At 38.5% G+C, this 24,700-nt stretch overlaps 1 protein-coding gene across 1 annotated transcript in view; it reads right to left on the bottom strand.

Annotated features, from left to right (window-relative positions):
• luzp1 (leucine zipper protein 1) overlaps positions 1-24,440 on the bottom strand; it is a 50,812-nt gene extending 26,372 nt beyond the window's left edge. Inside the window, exon 1 of the mRNA XM_063007980.1 lies at positions 24,243-24,440. The gene's annotated coding sequence lies outside the window, so the exon portion shown is untranslated. The remainder of the gene's footprint in view (positions 1-24,242) is intronic.
• Between the last annotated feature and the right edge of the window lie 260 nt (positions 24,441-24,700).

Here is a 24,700-nt window from a genome sequence, read left to right as displayed (position 1 = left end):
TTTGTAGTTCATTTAATTTTTGTGTTCTCATTTTCTTCTTAAATGAGGCCAAAGAAATTATTTTGCCTCTTAAAACTGCTTTAGCGGCATCCCAGACCACATGAGGAGGCACCTCCCCATTGTCATTGTCTTTCAAATACTGTTGAATTTCCTCCTTAATTTGTGTTACAAAAGATGGATCATTAAGTAAGCTTGAATTAAATGTCCATGTTGTGTTTTTAGGTTTACACCCCAAATCCACTGTTAAATATATTGGAGAGTGGTCACTAAGATCAGTTACGCCTATATCACAGGCATTCACCCTTGTTCTGTCTCTGCTAAACATTATAAAATAATCTATTCTAGTATATACTGAATGTCGCGCTGAAAAATATGTATAGTCCTTTGTGTTGGGGAAAAGATCTCTCCATACATCAATGAGCCCAATGTCCTTCATAAGTAGATTAATTTTCTGAACAAGGGATTTTGGGTAGGGTGTTTTCTTATTTGATAAGTCGAGTTTAGGTTGCAGATGTACATTAAGATCCCCCCCACATATCAGTACCCCCTGTGTTTCAGACAAAATAATATCAAATATAATCTGGAAAAAACTAATCTCACTCCCCGGAGGGGCATATATATTAAGCAGAGTAACCAAAGTATCATTTATCTTTCCCCTTATTAGAACAAACCTTCCTTCTTTGTCTTCGCATGTGTGTATTTTTTCAAAAACAATCTTATGAGAAATCAGGATTGCTACTCCTCGTCTATGTCCCGAATGGTATGAAGAGAAATAAACCTGATTAAATCCCATTCTACTTAACTTTTTATGCTCACTATCAGATAGATGTGTTTCTTGTAAGTATACAATTTGGGCATTTTCTTTTTTCATCTTAGATAATATTTTAGCTCGTTTGACTGGATTTACAGCTGCCCTATTTGTAAAGCTCACAGCCATCAGGATTATCTGGTCTCATTTACCGAGAGATGAGCAGTTCCCACCCAGAAAGAGTCAATAAGCATTAATGGCTCCTGCATTGTTAAGATTTGAACACATAGATTCAAACACAATATTTTCTCTGGTTCCATCTCTTAAGATCTGTGACTTTTTACCAATCACACAGATTTAAAAACTTTAGAAAGTTAGGAAAACAATTCTTTCTGATATGTAATTTACTTACAGTGACAATATTAACATACAAAACCCATTTTTAGAAAAGTTGGGACATTTGCAATAAAATGCAATAAAAAAAAAAATCTGTGATGTGTTTATTCTCTTGGGTCTTAATTTAACTGACGAAAGAAACGACTTCCAGCGTTCACTAATTATATTTACAAAATACAATTAAGTTTAACACATTTTATGTCTGCACACATAAAAAAAAGTTGGGACAAAGGCATGTTTAGCAATATGTTCCATCACCTTACCCATTAATGGTACTTTTTAATGTTTTGGGAAATTGGAATGCTAATTGTTCCAGTTGCAAATAGAATTGTTCTCCATTTTTGCTTAAGACGAGACCTAAGCTGCTCAACAGTCTGTGGTCGTCGTTGTCTGATTTTCCGATTCATGATGCACCATACATTTTCAACAGGGGACTGATCTGGTCAAGCACTCTGTGTCTATGAGAGGAGAGTTCTCCAGATTTCTAAAGAAGTAAGCCCTAATTTATTCGCAATTTTGCACCCAGAAAGATTCTTAACTAACTGACAATTCTCTTATAAAGAAACTAGGGATGCATCAATACCATTTTTTCCCAACCGAGTACAAGTACAAGTACATGTATTTTTGTACTTGCCGATAGCGATACCAATACCTATTTATTTATTTATTTTTTTAAACAAAAACACACGTGAGAAGTGACGAGGGGTTTAATGATACCACGTCCAAAAATGCACGTCAACAAGTAGCGAGTGATCAAAGTATTTGTGCACTGATGTGATGAAATCAAGGAGGAAAAATAAATGAATCTGAGTGGATTTGGCAACACGAATAGCATGGATTGTTCTGTAGTGAGTTGGAGGTTAATAAATATTTTTGCAATGTTGGTGTTTTGTTGTTATGTTTTGTAGAGAACGATCAGGTCAGAAATACTGTAAAACGTGTGTGTGCCGGTGTATTCCGATATAAACTATATTATCCCCCTGTCCCACCTGTTTACACTCCTCTTCTGCGTTTCCCCTCACACCGTATCCTGCGTTCTCATTGGCTGTTCGACATGTCACTCATTCCCAGTCGCACATCTCAGATCAGATATCTGACGTGCTAGAAAACTTGATCCGGTCGGTGAGCGCTCGGCGAGCTGGTCGGATCGAGTTGTTGGATAGTTCACACTTAGCGATCGAGAGCCGAGTTTTGATCGCCGAGCGAACACAGAGTTGCTCCCGAGCCGGCAAATCTAGCGCCGACCAGTCGCTGAGCGAAAATCAGGGCAAAAATCGTGTAGTGTGAACCAGGCATAACGCAGCAACGTGCACTAGGCACACAGTATCGGATGTTTAGTATCGGAGCCTCGTTTGCGAGTACGAGTACAAGTTAATGAGTGCGGTATCGGGCAAATACCTGATACCAGTCTCGGTACTCATGCATCTCCAAAAGAAACAGTGGTGAGCCACTACTAGGGCTGGGCGATATGGATCAAAAATTATATCTCGATATTTTTTTCTGAATGGCGATATACGATATATATCTCGATATTTTTTTATCCCATAAGGTAATAACAAAAAGACACTTCTGAGACAAAGCTACATGTTCCAATTTTTTTACAGGCACTTTTATTAATATTCATGCTGGGGAAGCTTCACACAAGAATTATTTTTCCTTAAAAAAAAAAAGTTGTTTTCTAAGGCATCTCCTGTCGTCTAATGTGAATTACAAATATATTGTCTGGCCCTTTAAGAATGTTAAGTGTACTATAGGGCGCAGGGAGCGAGTGTGTAGGGAAGATGTCGGAATGACAGTTTCCGGCTGAGCTTGTGTGACATTAAAAGTAAAACCCCGTTAAAGTAAACCCCTCGTTAACCCCCCACCCCCCATGTTTGGACTTTATACATTATTTTATGTATATGTCGCCACAACATTAACATTTACATTAATATTTTCTTTTACTGTATAGAACTCAGTTCTGTAACAGGCAGAACTAATCGTTCATGTTACTGTGTAACTATTACAACATTTAATGCATTTTAATCAGCGTTCTTCTTCATGCACTTTATTATTATTTAACAGCTTTATTTGTTGTTTAATTGCTGTTTGCTCCTTGTTTACTGCAGAGTTAGTTCATGCAATTTAATAATGTTTGGTTGTTTATTGGCCGACAACAAGAAATAATATAATAGAAGATAAATAAATGACGTGTCGGACGTCGGGCGATCGTCCAGTATAAACTAACACAACCACGTACAACATCCAGTACAGAAATCACTCCCCATAATATTTGTTTTTACAGATAGAGCAAATATATGCACATCACATATACAAACACACACGTCAGAACAACAGGAGACGCACCGTTACGTTATTATTACTTTCTCAACACTTAATGTGAAGTACAGGGGTTGGACAAAATAACTGAAACACCTGGTTTTAGACCACAATAATTTATTAGTATGGTGTAGGGCCTCCTTTTGCGGCCAATACAGCGTCAATTCGTCTTGGAAATGACATATACAAGTCCTGCACAGTGGTCAGAGGGATTTTAAGCCATTCTTCTTGCAGGATAGTGGCCAGGTCACTACGTGATGCTGGTGGAGGAAAACGTTTCCTGACTCGCTTCTCCAAAACACCCCAAAGTGGCTCAATAATATTTAGATCTGGTGACTGTGCAGGCCATGGGAGATGTTCAACTTCACTTTCATGTTCATCAAACCTATCTTTCACCAGTCTTGCTGTGTGTATTGGTGCATTGTCATCCTGATACACGGCACCGCCATTGGATGCACATGGTCCTCCAGAATGGTTCGGTAGTCCTTGGCAGTGACGCGCCCATCTAGCACAAGTATTGGGCCAAGGGAATGCCATGATATGGCAGCCCAAACCATCACTGAACCATCACAAACCATCACTGATCCACTGATGGTACGCTTCTTTGGGGCTTCTCCACACCGTAACTCTCCCGGATGTGGGGAAAACAGTAAAGGTGGACTCATCAGAGAACAATACATGTTTCACATTGTCCACAGCCCAAGATTTGCGCTCCTTGCACCATTGAAACTGACGTTTGGCATTGGCACGAGTGACCAAAGGTTTGGCTATAGCAGCCCGGCCGTGTATATTGACCCTGTGGAGCTCCCGACGGACAGTTCTGGTGGAAACAGGAGAGTTGAGGTGCACATTTAATTCTGCCGTGATTTGGGCAGCTGTGGTTTTATGTTTTTTGGATACAATCCGGGTTAGCACCCGAACATCCCTTTCAGACAGCTTCCTCTTGCGTCCACAGTTAATCCTGTTGGATGTGGTTTGTCCTTCTTGGTGGTATGCTGACATTACCCTGGATACCGTGGCTCTTGATACATCACAAAGACTTGCTGTCTTGGTCACAGATGCGCCAGCAAGACGTGCACCAACAATTTGTCCTCTTTTGAACTCTGGTATGTCACCCATAATGTTGTGTGCATTGCAATATTTTGAGCAAAACTGTGCTCTTACCCTGCTAATTGAACCTTCACACTCTGCTCTTACTGGTGCAATGTGCAATAAATGAAGATTGGCCACCAGACTGGTCCAATTTAGCCATGAAACCTCCCACACTAAAATGACAGGTGTTTCAGTTATTTTGTCCAACCCCTGTAAATACGTGCATGTCAGCGCGTGCATGCGCTTGTGTTGGTTTTTAAAACAAATAACGACTCGTTTTCTTGTTTTTTAACTTTGGGATTTGAAGTGAAAACGAATGAAGGTACACGGAGCTGGAACCTTTTGTCTGGACTTGTTTTCGGCGTTCTCTACAGAATACATTATTCTGCTGCTCATCTGACACTTTGAATCCGAACCATCTCCAAATAATTCCAAAAAGAGGCATTATTTTTCTTTTTAGTAAGCAGCTCCTCCTCGATAGCTTCTGTCACGTCTTTATCCGTCTCCATGCTATCGCTGCCTGCAGGAATTACTGGTGAAGCGGTGGGGAGGGGGGAGTTGTGTTCAGTGAGGGAGAGGGGCGGGGCAGGTGAACATGTGCAGAGACAAACTGGGAGAAGAGAAAGACGAACTGTCTGATCTAACTGGAACGCAACATCTATATCGATATACGCGATATTGTCTTATCTTATATCGCGTATGAAAATATATCGATATTTTATAAAATCTCGATATATCGCCCAGCCCTAGCCACTACCCATAACTGCTTGTATAGACTGAGCCTCCGATGTATCGTCCTTTTATACCCAGTCATGATTCCCTCACTTGTTACCAATTGCATGGCATAACTTTTCTGGAAATGTGCTTTTTTAGAATTTTGACTTTTTTTATTTGTACTTTTAATATGAAACCAAAAACTATGCATGTTTAATTAATTAATATCAAAACTGGGAAGTATCCTGTTTATCATGGTTCATGCAGCAGCACTTTTCTTCTTGTGCTTAGTATGGAATGTTTAGTTATTCTCTCACTCGTTAGTGATAATCTAACACGTGACTAGTGTAAATTAATTATTGACAAAGAAGATTTCAACAATTGGAAAGGGGTGTTTGGGCTTTAGAAGACTAGTAATAGAGAAGAATGTTTAGAAACAAATGCCTCTAGTATAGAGGCACACAGCAGAGCAAATGGGAAACATCTCAGCAACATAGCCTTACGGATAAGCCCCAAACTTTTCAGGTCCACATGTCCAACAGGTATTCCCTACACAGTGAAACACCCACTGAGAAACCTGTTAGTAAAACTGCCCAGGTTATAGGAAACTCACCCATACTGAGACACCAGTGCTTACTATAATTATGTATGTACTGCAATCTTAAAAATGTGGAAATATTTACTGCAATCCTTAAAATTTAAGGCAGATTTCAAACATTCCTTTTGTCTTTAAGATTCTAGCAGAGTCTCAGGCTATATTCTGCACTGCTGACATTATTAATGATTGTTTGTATCAAACTTTAACCACATTTTTGGTGTTTTACTCCAAGATGGTTCTGACGTGAACCAAAAGACAGTTTAAACTTGTGGCGTGATCCGATAACTTGTTTTGGGGAGAAAACATGGATGCCAAGTTCTTTGTGCTACAGAAGAAAATTACCATTTAGACTGTTTTACTGAAAAAGTCTGTATGGTTGGGTATGCAGTAGTAGCTATGGCATGTGTGAAATGCCTCTAAGACAGCACTGAATGACTTAAAGAGGTCACAGAAGAACTTAGAAAAACATGTATAGACCCACAGGCCCTGTTTGACTTACATAACATCATCACAGTTAATTAGATACTTGGCAAAAAAGGTCTAAATGAGAGATGCTACAAGGTGCTAACCAAAAGGAACATAAAGGCTTGTCTTTTGCCAAAAAAAGAGAAAAAAACATGAATAAAAAACTTGGATAACCCCCAAGCCTTTTAGCATAATATTCTGTTGACTGTTGAACATGGGCGGCTTGTTCCTTAGGGCGATCGGGCGACGCACCAAAAAGGGCAAAAGGGAAGAAATTGTTCTATTACATTGAAAAATACTGAAATCCAACCAGCGTCAAGTTGTGTACAGTACCACCCCTTTTGGGCGATTTCAGTCTGATTGAAAATCGCCAGGATTGCTCTCATAGACTCTCATATTTTTTCGAACTGTAGGCACTGCAATACAATCTGTATGTGTTCCGGGAGGGCTCGCACTTACGTGCTTGTGCCACACGTAACCTGGTGTAGCGATCTCGTCACCATGGCTACCATTACCTCAGTTCGGAGCAACTCCATCGTGTCATGAAGGGAAATGCCATTCAGTCATCGTAGTAATCAGGATACATTAGCAACTAAAGAATTAGGGCCACCCAGACCAAATTTAAACATCAAGCAAGTATCTACAAAGGGGGGAAAATCATATAAGTTACAAGTAAATTACAAGTAAGTAATGCAATTTTTTAATTGTGAACTGTGATTGCACTTATTGTATCTCCCCAATTGCTTAATTGTACTTCTCTATTCATTGCACATCAACCCCAATGCCAATCTTTGTTCTGAATCTGCTGCACCTAAAATAAAATGCTATCTGATGAAGACTGAATTAAATTGTTAATGTGAAGGCTTTACTTAATTTTACTTAAAGTTATTTGTGAGGGCAAACTGACAGATGACTTAAGGTGTTAATTATTTAAGCTTTAATTTACCCATTGAACGGGTCACCTTGGCCATCATTACAACAATTGCCCCCCTGAGAGATTTGGCAGAAGCCGCCACTGCTGTTGAAGTAGAACTTTTTAGAAGACATGGGTCTTGTTTTGTCTGGCTTTTACTAACACAGCACTTGACAAAAAGAACATCATTCCAACAGTCAAGTTGTGTTAGTGTGATGGTGCAGGTATGCTTTTCTGCCTTATGGTCAATTATGGAGATTCCGTTTTGGGAAGTCCTGAGGCAAATGTTCAGTCATCAGTCAGTGATCTGAAGCTTAGGATTATGCAACAAGACACAGAGATACACCTCTAAATAGCTCATGAGAGTCATGAAAGACATATTGTTGAGATGTAGTAGCAGGACAGTTCATGCTCTAAAAACCCTCCAATATAGCTAAATATTTTCTGCAAAGAACAATGTGACAAAATTCCTATATAGTGAATGTGAAAGACTGGCCTCCAGTTATCTGAAGTGTTTGGTTGCTATTGACAATATGCACATGATGGTACTGGTGGTGGCAGTGTTTTAGAAAAATAATAAGTGTCAATGAATTGATGGTACATTGTCCATACTCCAGCAATAGTACTTAATTTTAATACATTTTCCTTTAATGCAAAAACAATACTCTAGCAATAGTACTTAATTTTAATACATTTCCCTTTAATGCAAAAACAATACCAAAGTGGATTGTCGCTATTTGAATTAAGAACATTACAGTCACCCCCATACGTCTGTTTGTAGCAAGCATTTGAAAAAGATGATGTTCCTAAGACAGGGTCCAAGACAAGGTGGAGACTGTTAAAGAAGGGAGCTGTTCCAGCATTTGAGTAGAACAATTTCTTCTCAAGACCTGGGGTTCGGAAGGAAAGCGCAACTGACGAAGTGCCCACAGACAGATATTTTATTGATCTTTATTGACTCATATGACCACTTTGTTAAATATAGACACATGCTTTAGCAATACTTTGGAATACCACTGCCACTTGACCCAGTCCATCGCTGTATCAAGAATGCAACCCAAAACTGTATATGCAAAGAGAATGCCATTCATTGATTTTACGCAGACGTGCCGCTGAGTTTTCTGGGCACAAGCTCAATCTGACCACATACCTGAACTTATCTAAATCAACGTTTCAGCCAGTTATTTGTGCCATAGAAAAAGAACCATTCAAAAAGCCAACATCTGTCATGGTATTAACGTGCATGGGTGACTTGCATATGTTTGAACAGAGACCAAGAATGAGTGTCCAAAAACTCCAAGATGGTTCTGACGTGAACCAAAAGACAGTTTAAACTTGTGGTGTGATCCGATAACTTGTTTTGGGGAGAAAACATGGATGCCAAGTTCTTTGTGCTACAGAAGAAAATTACCATTTAGACTGTTTTACTGAAAAAGAACCATTCAAAAAGCCAACATCTGTCATGGTATTAACGTGCATGGGTGACTTGCATATGTTTGAACAGAGACCAAGAATGAGTGTCCAAAAACTCCAAGATGGTTCTGACGTGAACCAAAAGACAGTTTAAACTTGTGGTGTGATCCGATAACTTGTTTTGGGGCCAAGAATGAGTGTCCAAAAACTCAAACCAACCCCTACCTCTACAGCTTTTATCCCAGGCCATCATCCTCCTAAACAAGGTCCCTTTTCACATCCCGCTGCTTTAAACTGCTGCACATGTACATTATTATTACACACACTATAACGTACCTAACATACCATATTGTAGTCAATGCACATATTCACTTGTTGTAAAATACAAAAACATGTTTACATGGTACACATACTGTATATATGTAATTCAGTATTCCAGTACTTGATTGTATCTGTACTTATCTTTTATTGCACATTATTTTACTTGCAGTTAGTTTAATTTAGGGATACAAATGTTGCCAATTTATTTTAACTGTTAACCATCCATTATTAGTCAATGGTTACAAGATGACAGACAAGCTTATAGCACTCTAAAAATTAAAACACATCACAGAGTTTCACCACATGGGCAAGGAATTACAAACATTTGTCAAGCACTACGATATGGAGTTACATTCAGAAATGACACTTAAAACTATGCAAAAAAAGAAGCCATGATGTTAACCATGACCAGAAGCAATGTCGAGTTTTCTAGGCTCAGAAGCATCTGGATCGGATCATCACACAGTGGAAACGTGTATTGTGGTCAAATCAATCAGTATTTCAGATCTTTTTTGGAAGAAATGCGCACTGGGCATTCTGGACCAAAGTAGGGCTAGGCGGTATATCGCGAATATCGATATATTCAATATTATTTTTTACACGATGTTAAAAATGGCCATATTCGATATATTGAGTATGTCTAGGATACACAGGTTACCTTTTGAGAACATTTAAAACAGTGCGCATAACGTTTTCTCTAGCGCATGAGCGGGTGGGCGAGTGCACATACACACATGCAAACTGAATCACTGAGTAAAGAGTCAGAAACGACTCTTTTCAAACGAATTATTTATTGGAATTGAATCAGGAAGCTGTGCTCTTATCTATGGTAAAGATTCATTCGTTTTGCTCACACAAATGAATCAGTTCATTTGTGAAAGAGATTCATTCATCGTTGAAGCCTTGAAAAACAGCTGTATAAACCAATCAGAGCTTCTGAATTCAGATTATTGGCGGAATTTCAATCTCTCTCTAGATTGGTTTCAGCTTCTTACCTTATAGAAGGATAAACACAGTTAAAAATGTATTAATATATTCTGGAAACATATAAGGTGGCCTTCAAGAAGAAAAACAAGGTCATTATATCCCTAATGGAACAACACGCAGCGGTTATGATTTTATGCTGTTGTGTGGTTGATCCGGGTCGCGGTGCTGTTGCTTAACGTGCACTTTCATTTTGCAATAATAGCAAAGCATTATTAAATATTGAACTTTCTCAGGATTTTTTTGATGCTCATTTATTTGAAGTAAAATGGACAGCATAAATTTGAGATTCTAATGGTTTGTTTGATATGAACATGTCAGTATGAATACAAATACAGCCTGTAATAAGACAAAATATAAACACTGTAAATCTGTCAGAACTACATTGTTGTGTGTGTTTAAGATAACTTATAAACAATATAAGCTAAAATACAAGCAGTAGTCTGCCACTGAACTTTAAGTTTACATTATATCGTATCGTATATCGCCACTTCTCAAAGGCATATCGAGATATGAGTTTTTTAGTTATATCGCACAGCCCTAGACCAAAGATGAAAAAAGATAATCCAGACTGCAAGAAACAAGTCCAAGCAGGGTCTGTCATGAAATAGGGTTGTGTCAGTGCCCCTGGCAAAGATATATTTACACTTTTGTTATGGCACCATTAATTCAGAAAAGTACACTGAGATTTAAGAGAAATAAATGCTTTTCCTAAGACGACATATTTTGGCAACTGATTTGTGTATGAATCGATCCTTGCAGATCATGTACACCCATGTGTGCTATATCGTATCGTTCACGATAATACTGGTATAATTTTTTTAATCCCATATCGTAATAATAGCGATATTCTGCATTGTTTACGTAATGACGTCACACAGCTACGCAATGGCGTACGTTCGTTACGTGGGTTATTTGGGCACAGCAACGAGTATGGCAGAAAGCGGCTCTGCGATGGAGGAGCTCGTTCCAAAAACTTCAAGTCCACCATAAATTAATCTTTGGCAACCCAAACCCCAACCACCGCTTTGCCGGCAACTTTTTTGCGGAAGTATTTCTGCATGCAGGTTCACACAGGGACGCAATTCATCAGCGCACCTCAAGCAAACAGTGCAGTAATACTCTCAACATTAAGGTCAACCACCAACACAGAAGTAGTACTACTACTACTTAGTACTACTACTACTGTACTTAGTAGTAGTAGTGGCGCGCTACGAGCAAAGGCGCCACCGGGCTCTGTGCGTTCCAGTGTTGCCAGATTGGGCGGATTTTGTTGGAAAACAATTTAATAGCAGTTAAATAACACTTCTATTTAAAAGAAAATATTCCGTTTTAAAAAGCTCCAGCATTGTAGAAGGCTATTAAAAGTAAAGTTAATTTTCAATGCTGAATGGTTTTTTTACTTGTCAGGGAAAATGAAGAGATTATTATGCGGGTCTTCGTGATGTAATTCTACATGGCACTCACTGCCTGTATAGGTAAATGAGTGAGTGACCACATAAAAAAAAAGGTATCAGTTTCTGTGCCACCCCTGTGTGAGCAATGGTCTCAGTCTGGCCACCCCTATGAAAATTGTCTGACTCCGCCATTACATTACATTATTTTTATTGGAAAGACAAAATACAGAAAAGTGTACATAATTCTTACATACTTCCTACATTTTTCTACGAAGTGTTAACTTATATTAATTCTAAATAAAACCTGAACATTATTTTTTTTGCAATAGTGTTTTCTCGAAATAAATAAAATATTGTTTGTGTTTTGTTATATCGCCAAAAATATCGTTATCGCAAAAATAACCTGAAATATCGTGATATTATTTTAGGGCCATATCGCCCACTCCTAACACCCATACATGCTGATTTTCTTTCCTGGAACGGATGGGACCTTCCAGCAAGGCAATGCAACATGTGACATGGATAGAAATGTCCAATATTGGTTGAAAGAGCATGACTTCCAAGTACTTTCCTGGCCCCCTTATTCCCCAGACCTGAACCCAATTGAGCATCTGTGGACCATCTTGATCATCAAGTTTGCTCTATGGATCCTCCCCCATGCACCTTCCAGCAGCTGTGGGATGCACTGCAGTCAGCATGGCTCCAGATACCTGCGACAACCTACACTTGTCAACAGTGTATTTGGTATGAAGATCTGAAACACTAAAATGGGACAAATGTGCAAAAACTGAAACCAAGCATATAAACGGTGTATGAATAAGTAGCTCTTCTTTATATTAGATTTTGCAGCTAAGTAGAAACTGGTATAAGGTTCTGAGACAAGGGATATCATGCTATTTTGGGGGGGGCAAGAATTCATTTTGAAAAATCCATCCATACAGAATACACATGTATTCTCCATTTGACTCTATTTACAAGCAGCCATCAAGCTAATTACTTTTCCACATGGCATTGTGAATATTAAAAAAGTGAATTTAATGCCTGCAACACTAAAAAAGTGTATCTACCCACTGTAAATAATAGTGTGCATCTCCATGGAATCTGGAGAAATATTACTCCATGTAGAGCAGGTCGGTAAAGTGAAATGTGTGTGATGTTTAAGCTCTCAGATGACACTGCATGAAAAAGTCATGCTACAGTCATGCTTTAGTAATTTCAGAATACCATTGTCACTTGACACAGTCCACCAGTGCATCAAGAAAAGCAACCTGAATCTCTAGTATGCAAAGAGAATGCTAGACAGTAATTTCATGCACAATTGCAGCCGAGTTCTCTGGGCCCATACTCATTTCAGTGGGACCAAAAGACAGTAAACACATGTAGTCAGACTGTTTTTAGGAAACAGTTCTTCGTGCCAAAGATGAAGACAAAGAGCACCATCCAGGCTGCCTACAGCGTAAGGTACCACTGATGCAGACATATTCTGTCATCAAGGCAGCCTCTTTTCCTTGGTGTTTTTTTCAGACCTTATTTTGCATGCTCTACAACATTGTGGATTCATTGACACAGAGTGTGTGTTCCTAAATAGCCTGCCTGAAGAATCAGACAAAGTCTTGTTTATATTTATAATTACAATAAGGCCAAGCTGGTCAGTAAAACATTGATATTCTTTGTATATTGTCAAATAAATAAAGTTTTTAGAGAAATGGGGTTTGTATTTTCAATGCATCTTTTTGATGTCAGCTTTTCACATTCAGATAATGTGCAGTGCAGGTATCCTTTAAATCCATTATGTTCACCGCAAAACAGAATTTTGTCTAGTATATTTGCACTTGCTCCTTTGCTGGTAAAATTCCAATGTATGGTCATTGCTAGTTAATTCAGGCCTTTAATCTGCCTGGTCTTACGCACCATATACAGCATGCAGCTGATTAAAGCATGTCACTGGTCTGTAAACAGTGATTTAGGCTGTGTGAGCTCTTAGAATATGAAGCAGTCAAAGCTGGCTACCTACAGGAACATTTAAACAGTTTTTAAACTGCCGTTGCATAATAATTGCAACACTGGTCCAGACTGCTAAGACAACATCAAATTAAGCATGAGCAGATACTGCTAGTCAACAAAATTAAAAAAGACAAAGAATCAGTCAGATGAACCAAGAAGAATATGTAGCAGGTGTTATAACCGATAATCGACAAAAGTCATTGTTTGAATAATGCTACCAGTTAAAAAGATAATTTTAAGTAATTTCCAACAGTTGACACTTGATTTACAAAGAGAGGAGCTAGTAAGACTGTAGAATGTTGATTTGTGAGTAACCCTTGCACCTACAGTGTGCATGCATTAGCTACATGTGAACCTACCTATAATGGTAGAAATTTGCTGATCATCTTATAATAACTACACTGTTGTCAAGAAAAGCTTTAATGACTGCGTCTTTATTAATTATGCTTAGCATAATGTAAATGTTTAATTAATAATAAAGACTTGTTGATATGAAACTTAAATGGCAAAACAGCTTATGAAAGATGTGTGTATACACACACCTTTTGTATATGCCCTCATGTTGCTTTAACATGCATGCACATGTATTGGAGGTGGTAACTCTTGAGTATAACTGAAAAGCCTTACATGGTTTAGCCTTCAAGTCTGAAACAGGTCAAGACAGGTCTTAGACTTTTATTCATGTTTTTCTCTTGCTCACGTCCACCACCTCTTTTTTTACTTGTACCAGCTGGCTCATAGCAAGGTTCCAAATACTTAGTGTTCTAAGTGTAAAGTGTACAGAGTATTACATGTGGTATACCTACAAAGTGCATCTGTATGGTAGATGTAACTTAGCATTATTTAATTAATGTAAAACCCCAAGTTGGGACAGCATGGAAAATGCAAATAATAAACACAGAGTTTCTTACATTTACTTTGACTTTTATTTAATTGCAAGACAGTATGAACCTGAGATATTTCATGTTTTGTCTGCTCAACTTCATTTTATCTATTAATAAACATCCATTCCTGCATTTTAGGCCTGCAACACATTCCAAAAAAAGTTGCGACAGTAAAGCATTTACCACTTTGTAATGTTGCCATTCTTTTTCACCACACTCAAAAGACGTTTTGGCACCGAGGATACCAAGCTATTTAGGGTTTCAGGTTTAATTTTGTCCCATTCTTCCTGCAAACACATATTAAGATGTGCAACAATATGGGGTTGTGGTCGCATTTTTCGTTTCAAAATTCTCCATACATTCTCTATTGGGGACAAGTCAGGACTGCAGGCAGGCCAGTCCAAAACCTGTACCCTCTTCTTCCACGGTCATGTCTTTGTAATGTGTGCAGCATGTGGTTTTGCATCGTCATTGAAAAATGCATAGAAATTCCTGGAAAAGGTGACGTCTTGAAGGCAACACATGTTGCTCTAAGATCTCAATGTACTTTTCTGCATTAATGCTGTTATCACAGAAGTGTAAATTACCTTTGCCAAGGGCACTAACACAGCCCCATACCATGACAGACCCTGGCTTTTGAACTTGTTGCTGGTAACACTCTGGATAGTCCTTTTCGTCTTTGGTCCAGACCACACAGCATCCATTTTTTTCCAAAAAAGACCTGGAATGCTGATTCATCTGACCACAATACATGTTTACACTGTGTGATGGTTCATCCTAGATGCCTCCAAACCCAGAGAAGTCAACGCCGCTTCTGGATATAGTTAACATAAGGCTTCTTTTTTGCACAGTAAACTTAAGTGACATTTGTGCATGTATTATAGTGCTTGACAAAGGTTTGCTCATGTGGTTATATCAGCTATAATTGAGTGGCGGTTCTTGATGCAGTGCCAACTGAGGGATCAAAAATCACAGGCATTCAGCTTAAGCTTGCAGACTTGGCCTTTACACACTGAAATTCCTCCCAATTCTTTGAATCGCTTAATGATATTATGTACTGTAGAAGGAGAAATATGCAAATCCCTTACAATCTTTCTTTGACGTACATTGTTTTTAATTATTTCAATAATTTTCTCATGCATTTGTTGACAAACTGGAGGTCCTCTGGCCATCTTTGCTCATCAAAGCCTCAGCCTGTCCTGGATGCTGCTTTTGTACTAAACCATGATTACAATCACATTTTTGGAATCACATCATTTAGTTTTTCCACCGCGTTAGTGTAATGGCAGATAGTGGTAAATGACTACCCAGAGCCAAGACCAGGCAGCAGACAAACAGGCCTAACTGACTGTCTGCGAGTCGCAATCGGACGTCACCCGGAATCCTTAAGTCACAAACCATTGAGACTGTGTCTGTTTACCGTTGCAGGTGTAAGCCAAAACAAAATCTAAAAGTATGTCATAATAACTTAATTAAAATTAATCTAAATAAGCATCATGAAAACACTAGTAAGGCTAAACTAAAGTTAGGACTTCTAAATATCAGGTCACTTGCATGCAAAACAGTAATTGTAAATGAAATGATCACAGACAATTGTCTTAGTGCACTTTGTTTAACTGAGACCTGGGCTAGACCTGATGAGAATCTAGGTTTAAATGAAGCAACTCCTCCGGGTTACAGTTATGAACATAAGCCACATCTTAGCGGTCGTGGTGGAGTAATAGCCACTATTTATGACAAAGACATAGGTCTTACTGTAAAATCATCTCCCATAACAAACTCGTTTGAAGTTCTTATCTCTGACATAGCCAATAAATGTTCATCTGATAAAACTAGTATGTTTAAGCTGGTTACTGTTTATCGACCCCCTGGTCCTTACTCAGAGTTTCTTCACGAATTTGCCGATTTTCTTTCCAAATTAGTCTTATCAACCAAAAAAGCTTTAATTGTTGGTGACTTTAATATTCATTATGAGGATAAGTGTAATCCACTCAAAATTGCGTTTGACTTTATTTTACAATCTTTAGGCATTGCCCAAAAAGTAACGGAACCCACTCACCGCTGTAAACATACCTTAGGTTTAATACTTACTTATGGTATGAACCTAGACAACCTGGTAATTGTACCACAGAATGACTTAATTTCTGATCACTCTAGGGCTGGACGATATGGCTAAAATTTATATCACGATATAACTCCTAATTTCGGTCGATACGATATAATTCCGATATCAATATGAATAACACAAATGTCAGAAAAACTGCCAAAAACACCAAAATTGGATGGCAGTACCTGCAAACCTCTTTTCTGGTTTCTGGCAAGAAATACAAGCTGAATACACCACTGAATTAGTCCTTCCTCTCTTATCAGCTATTTCGTCTGCTTCTTTTTCAACTGTGGACAGTGGCAAAGCCAGACAATTTCCATAGGGGTGGCCAGACTGAGACCATTGCTCACACAGGGGTGGCACAGAAACTGTCTGATACCTTATTTTTGTATGTGGCTAGTAGCTGTTGATCTAGTAGTGTTTTGGTCACTCACTCGTTTACCTATACAGGCAGTGAGTACCATGTAGAATTACATCAAGCCTAGCATAATAAGCTTTTTATTTTTTCTCATTTTCCCTGTGAAAAACTAAAATACCATAGCCTATAACCTTAACAGAATTTCAAAGATATTCCTTTGCAATACTTGATCATTTGATTGCAAACTTGTGTGTACTGATGAGACTCATCTGAACCCCAGAACATGCTAGTGTGAATGCATGGAACACAAATTTTAATTTTCTTTCAAGAATATGATACATTCTGACCAACACTATTAAGCCAAATCAGCATTGAAAATTTACTTTACTTTTAATAGCCTTCTACAATGCTGGGGCTTCTTAAAACTGAATATTCTCTTTTCAATAGAAGTGTTATTTAAATGCTATTAAATTGTTTTTGGAAAAAAACCCGCCCAATTAGGAGGAAAACAGCCCAATCTGGCAACAGTGGAACGCGAATATCCCGTTGGTGCCTTTATTCGTAGCGCGCCACAACTAATAAGTAGTAATATTAATAACTGGTATTAGTACTCAGTACTAGTACTTTTTCTGTAATTGTGTTGGTGGTTGACATTTATGTTGAGTGTGTAACTGTACTGTTTTGATGGAGAACTACTCGCTTGAGGTGCGCTGTTGAATTGCGTCCCTGTGGGAACACCTGCGAGCAGAAATGCTTCCGCAAAAAAGTAACACGGGCAAAGCGCACTAACGTATGCATATCGATCGAATTTGTTTAAAAATCATATCACCGTTATTGAAACATTTTCTATCGCGATATACAGTGTATCACAAAAGTGAGTACACCCCTCACATTTCTGCAAATATTTAAGTATATCTTTTCATGGGACAACACTGACAAAATGACACTTTGACACAATGAAAAGTAGTCTGTGTGCAGCTTATATAACAGTGTAAATTTATTCTTCCCTCAAAATAACTCAATATACAGCCATTAATGTCTAAACCACCGGCAACAAAAGTGAGTACACCCCTTAGTGAAAGTTCCTGAAGTGTCAATATTTTGTGTGGCCACCATTATTTCCCAGAACTGCCTTAACTCTCCTGGGCATGGAGTTTACCAGAGCTTCACAGGTTGCCACTGGAATGCTTTTCCACTCCTCCATGACGACATCACGGAGCTGGCGGATATTCGAGACTTTGCGCTCCTCCACCTTCCGCTTGAGGATGCCCCAAAGATGTTCTATTGGGTTTAGGTCTGGAGACATGCTTGGCCAGTCCATCACCTTTACCCTCAGCCTCTTCAATAAAGCAGTGGTCGTCTTAGAGGTGTGTTTGGGGTCATTATCATGCTGGAACACTGCCCTGCGACCCAGTTTCCGGAGGGAGGGGATCATGCTCTGCTTCAGTATTTCACAGTACATATTGGAGTTCATGTGTCCCTCAATGAAATGTAACTCCCCAACACCTGCTGCACTCATGCAGCCCCAGACCATGGCATTCCCACCACCATGCTTGACTGTAGGCATGACACACTTATCTTTGTACTCCTCACCTGATTGCCGCCACACATGCTTGAGACCATCTGAACCAAACAAATTAATCTTGGTCTCATCAGACCATAGGACATGGTTCCAGTAATCCATGTCCTTTGTTGACATGTCTTCAGCAAACTGTTTGGGGCTTTCTTGTGTAGAGACTTCAGAAGAGGCTTCCTTCTGGGGTGACAGCCATGCAGACCAATTTGATGTAGTGTGCGGCGTATGGTCTGAGCACTGACAGGCTGACCCCCCACCTTTTCAATCTCTGCAGCAATGCTGACAGCACTCCTGCGCCTATCTTTCAAAGACAGCAGTTGGATGTGACGCTGAGCACGTGCACTCAGCTTCTTTGGACGACCAACGCGAGGTCTGTTCTGAGTGGACCCTGCTCTTTTAAAACGCTGGATGATCTTGGCCACTGTGCTGCAGCTCAGTTTCAGGGTGTTGGCAATCTTCTTGTAGCCTTGGCCATCTTCATGTAGCGCAACAATTCGTCTTTTAAGATCCTCAGAGAGTTCTTTGCCATGAGGTGCCATGTTGGAACTTTCAGTGACCAGTATGAGAGAGTGTGAGAGCTGTACTACTAAATTGAACACACCTGCTCCCTATGCACACCTGAGACCTAGTAACACTAACAAATCACATGACATTTTGGAGGGAAAATGACAAGCAGTGCTCAATTTGGACATTTAGGGGTGTAGTCTCTTAGGGGTGTACTCACTTTTGTTGCCGGTGGTTTAGACATTAATGGCTGTATATTGAGTTATTTTGAGGGAAGAATAAATTTACACTGTTATATAAGCTGCACACAGACTACTTTTCATTGTGTCAAAGTGTCATTTTGTCAGTGTTGTCCCATGAAAAGATATACTTAAATATCTGCAGAAATGTGAGGGGTGTACTCACTTTTGTGATACACTGTATATCGATATCGAATTATTGTCCAGCACTAGATCACTCCCTACTAATATATGAAGTGTCCCTATCCAATAATATACAGCAACCACCTCGTTTTAAATGTTAGCGCACTATTTCTGCAACTGCAGCAGCGTTTATAAACTGCCTACCAGAATTACCAAATATATCAGCATCAGAACCTAAAGAACTAGATGTGACCACACATGCGCACTAAAACAAGCAGCACGAAAATTAGAACGCAAGTGGCGGCACACTACACTGGAAGTGTATAAGATAGCTTGGAAAGATGCTCTAACTGAATATAAACATGCCCTTATAAAAGCTAAATCTTTATATTATTCATCACTAATAGAGAAAAATAGGAACAATCCTAGATTCCTTTTCGAGACAGTGTCCAAAATAACTAAAAACGTCAATGAAACTGAATCTAATATACCACCCGACTGTACCAGCAATTTTTTTTTTTTTAATTCTTTAATGATAAGATAGAAAAAATACAACTTCAGAGTCAAAGTGTGTCACTTGCCAATGTTAAGTATGAACTCACTCTGAGCAGCATTGGTGATAATAGTGATGATAATAGTAACAAGGTAATCCAACTAAATTCCTTTAATCCAATCTCGCAAAATAAACTAACTGCGTTGATTAAATCATCAAAGTCATCATCATGTATACTAGATCCTGTTCCAACTCGTTTACTTAAAGATTTACTCCCAGCTATTGTAGAGCCCCTGCTTACATTAATCAATGCATCCCTTAGCCTTGGGTATGTACCTACATTGTTTAAAAGTGCTGTTATTAAACCCCTGATTAAAAAACCTAATCTTGATCCACATGTTTTATCTAATTATAGGCCAATTTCAAACCTTCCTTTTGTCTCTAAGATATTAGAAAAAGTAGTTTCCAAACAGTTATGTTCTTATTTGAATGAAAATTGTATTCATGAAAATTTCAACCTGGATTTAGACCCAACCATAGTACCGAAACCGCATTAATTAGAGTAGTTAATGAGTTGTTAATGTCTTCTGATAATGGATGTGTCTCTTTTCTTGTTCTATTAGATCTTAGTGCAGCATTTGATACGGTCGATCATAACATTTTACTGGATAGGTTAGAAAATACAGTAGGTGTTAAAGGACTCGCACTCTCTTGGTTCAAATCATATTTGACTGACCACTCTCAATTTGTTTATGTAAATAATAAATGCTTAGAAACTACAAAAGTAAAGTGTGGTGTTCCACAGGGGTCGGTACTGGGACCGCTATTATTTACACTCTATATGCTTCCACTAGGAGAAATTATTCATAAACATGGCATAAATTTTCACTGCTATACAGCTGTATATATCAGCCAAACCAAATGATACTGACACAATCAGTAAGATTGAAGATTGTGTAAACGACATAAAAAAACTGGATGTCGTGTAATTTACTTTTACTTAATTCAGGTAAAACAGAGGTTTTACTTGTTGGCTCTAAAGCTACAAGAGACAAGTTGTCTAACCTGGTGCTAAACCTAAACACTTTCTCTGTTACTCCCAGCTCAGATGTAAAAAACTTGGGTGTCACACTAGATTCAGATCTTTCCTTTGATACACACGTCAATAACATTACTAGAGTTGCTTTCTATCATTTGCATAATATTTCTAAAATAAGAAATATACTATCTGTTAATGACGCCGAAAAACTGATCCATGCGTTTATAACTTCTCGGTTAGATTACTGTAATGCTCTTCTAACTGGATGCTCTGGTAGATCCATACACAAACTCCAGTTAGTTCAAAATGCAGCAGCTCGAGTGTTAACTAGAACTACAAAATTTGATCATATTACTCCTGTTCTATCATCTCTACACTGGCTGCCAGTTAAATTCCGCATTGATTACAAAATACTTTTACTAACTTATAAAGCGCTACATGGTCTGGCTCCACAGTATCTGAGTGAACTTATTAATCACTACAACCCAGCGTGTCCACTTCGCTCACAAGATGCAGGGTTACTTATAGTTCCTAGAATTAAAAAGATCACGGCTGGTGGAAGAGCATTTTCTTACAAAGCTCCACAACTTTGGAATAATCTTCCTGCCTCTGTTCGGGATTCGGACACAGTCTCAATGTTTAAGTCTAGACTGAAAACATATTTATTTTCTCAGGCTTTTGATCAGTATAGACAAAGGAGCAGAGCTTGGGGGTTCTTGGTCATAGAAACTTGTGATCAGGGATGTTGGGTTGCTGTCGTTCTGCCTCTCTTGTCTGATCACTCAGGTTTGATGACGGTGGGGAGATGGGCGCTGATGTCCTATGAAAGCCTTCATGACCTTGTTACCTGCTCGCTCTCCCTTTTAGTTATGCTGTAATAATTAGGGCTGCCGGAGTCTAAAACTCTCTGTAAAACTGTTTTACTCAACCAGCATTGTACATTATTAACTACATTCTCTGTTGTTTTACCCCGAGGGCATTCTGATGGAAACCTGTTTACCCGCCAAGGTTAAGGATTGAAGTCGAGACTGCCGTGACAACGATGCTGCTCCTGCCGGATGTGACGGATCTGGCGTAATTGCACCGAGAATGACAAGAACTCACTACAGACTTTATTGAAGACTAGACCGAATAATAACTCTATTATTATTATTTATTTATTTATTTATTTATTTCCAGTTATAACTTTTAGTTCATTTATTTCTGTGTTTGTATGATTTGATGATATGATTTGTGTAAATCCTACTCATTTAAAGTATCCTCCAGGCCACCCAAGAAGGATGGGCCCTGCTGAGTCTGGTTCCTCTCAAGGTTTCTTCCTGTAATTTTCAGGGAGTTTTTCCTTGCCACAGTCGCCCTCGGCTTGCTCAACAGGGGTTTTTGTATCTGTTGGTCCTGGATTTTGTAAAGTTGCTTTGAGACAATGTCTATTGTAAAACGCGCTATATAAATAAAGTTGACTTGACACCTCATTACTAGCCCTACATTGCCTCTGTCCCAATTTTTTTTGGAATGTGTTGCAAGCCTGAAATGCAGGAATGGAGGTATATTAACAAATGAAATTAAGTTGAGCAGACAAAACATAAAATATCTTGGGTTCAAACTGTCTGCAATCAATAAAAGTCAAAGTAAATTTAAGGAACACTGCATTTTTATTTTATTTGCATTTTTCATACTGTCCCAACTTTCTGATTTGGTGTACCTAATAAAAAAAACCTAGTAAGATACTTCTATTAGCTGTGCATATGGTAAGCCAGTGGTGTATAAAGTATAAAAGTTCAAGTACCTTACCAGACATTTACTTTGATACAGTTGTGTATAAAGTTTAAAATTACAAGTATCTTACTTGTATATTACTTGAGTAAAAGTCTTAAAGTATCTGATGTTTAATGTACTTAAGTATCAAAAGTAATTTTCTGATATTAAATGTACTTAAGTATTGAAAGTAGAAGTACAAGTAAATGTTGTTAATAATAACACAAGTGATCAGAATTTTGAAAAATATAAAGGTTGTTCTTTTAATCATGTAAACCACCTTAACAATAGAGCCTATCTTATTCCTACAGAAAAACGAGGTCTTCACAACATAAGAATTTACAAAACAAAATACATTTTCTTCCTCCCCTGTGAACACGATTTGTGCCAAATAATGATTACAATTACCTGTTGACAACACTTTTATCAGTAAATTTTAAGTACATTTCTGGTAAGATACTTGTACTTTTATACTTTAAACACCACTGCGGTAAGATGACTGTTAACTTTATGATATGTCAGTGCTTGAAATGTAGTTTCAATTATATTCCTGTCCTGTATTTTGCTAGAATTTTAGTTTTTTCCGTTTTAAAAAACACACACAGATACTGGTCCTAATGACAATAATGTAAATATCCAACATATAAACAAACCAGAAACCCAAAGACATTATAGCATTTCTGACAACCGCTATCTGCACATAATCCACACTGGGAATTCTTTTTACCTTACTTTTATTTAATGTAAATGTGTATTTACTGTGCATTTTGGTTTCCTTATTTGTTGCAACAACTGTGTCGGTGTAAAATACAGTAGAACATGTACACATAGGTTTAAGGTATAGAAACACTATGTATTAAACTACACTCTTAAGCAGGCATCAGGCACACAAGATCACTCTGATATTTGACAGCTATCCCTTCCAATTAAGGTGGGTCTGACCTGATAGTACATTAGCAGTTGCGAGACGTTCATAAATTTGGTCCGGGATACTCAAGAAACAACATGGGCCTCTTTGTTAGTCGCATAGGCAGCCCGTTGTCTTTTCAGCAACAAAGATCTTAAAATGCATAGCGACTTTATCTGTAATTACATGCAGCCAAAAGCAGTTATTGAGGCCTCCTGCAACTCCATATGGAACTGAAATGTAACTGCTTACGAAATCATTAACTTACATTACAACTTAAACCATGTCCCTAACATTGCTATTGCTCACCGGATAAATGTAACAATTATTCACAGCTTCCTCCAGCAATACAACGCACCAGTTTAACTAACACACCTAACACACTAACACTAACACACAATACAACACACCAGTTTAACTAACACACCTAACTCGCATAGTAATTGTAAACATGCGTATTAGACGTGTCACTCTTTCCACTGTCAGAAAATCCAGAAAAAATCCAAAAAATACCGTATATAAATTTCGCTAAATTCTACACAAGGGGCCTTAAAAAGAATACAGTAAAAACTTCCTTTTAAACAAGGTTGCTGACGTAAGATCTGCCCGGACTGCTGGATCATTAATGTGCAGGCTATTTAGATCTTTTTCATTTTCTCTGGATATTAAGGCGTCTAAAATTTTAAAGGACCAGAACTGCTGGTCTATTATTTGTAGGTAAAATACGCCGTTGCAAAATCGTTTCTTTTTCGTTTAGGCTTCCATTTGACTGCGGCACAAGCAGAAGGCGGAGGAGGGGAAACTAGCCTTAAGAGCGGAGAACAACACGACACCCAGATCACCAGCATTTCCGCTTAAATATTTTATAACCAAAAATACTCGTCTATACTCACCTCGACACGTGGACGACTATTGGAGGTTGTTCGTTCCGATTAAAACAGACGAAAATGTCGAATGAAAGTTATCGTTTGTAGTGCAGCTTCGTGGCGAACATCCTAGTCACGCTGATTTTCTTGCCGCTCTCGCGGTTTGTGCGCTGCGCCGCGAGATTAAATCACAGGATTCTTCGACAAGTAGACAACGAAAAAAAAGGTGGACTTTTCTTGGATTGGACAAGAGCCAACACTAACAGCGCTATGCCTCGGAAAAACAGGCGCCCTTCCCAGCTAAAACAGGCCCGCCTCAGCTATGGAGGGAGGGAGGAAGGAAGGAAGGCGTAAAAGAAGAATATTTTTACAGACAATAACTATGTTGCCCTGCTCAAATGTTTCTCTTTGGTATTTCTTGTTAGTTTTATTTTGGTCAGCTTTTTCAGCCACAGTTAAATCAAATTAGTTTGTATAGCACTTTT

Source organism: Trichomycterus rosablanca, chromosome 13 (assembly GCF_030014385.1).
Source record: "Trichomycterus rosablanca isolate fTriRos1 chromosome 13, fTriRos1.hap1, whole genome shotgun sequence".
Lineage (NCBI taxonomy): Eukaryota > Metazoa > Chordata > Actinopteri > Siluriformes > Trichomycteridae > Trichomycterus > Trichomycterus rosablanca.
This window is presented reverse-complemented; position numbering and strand designations above follow the sequence as displayed.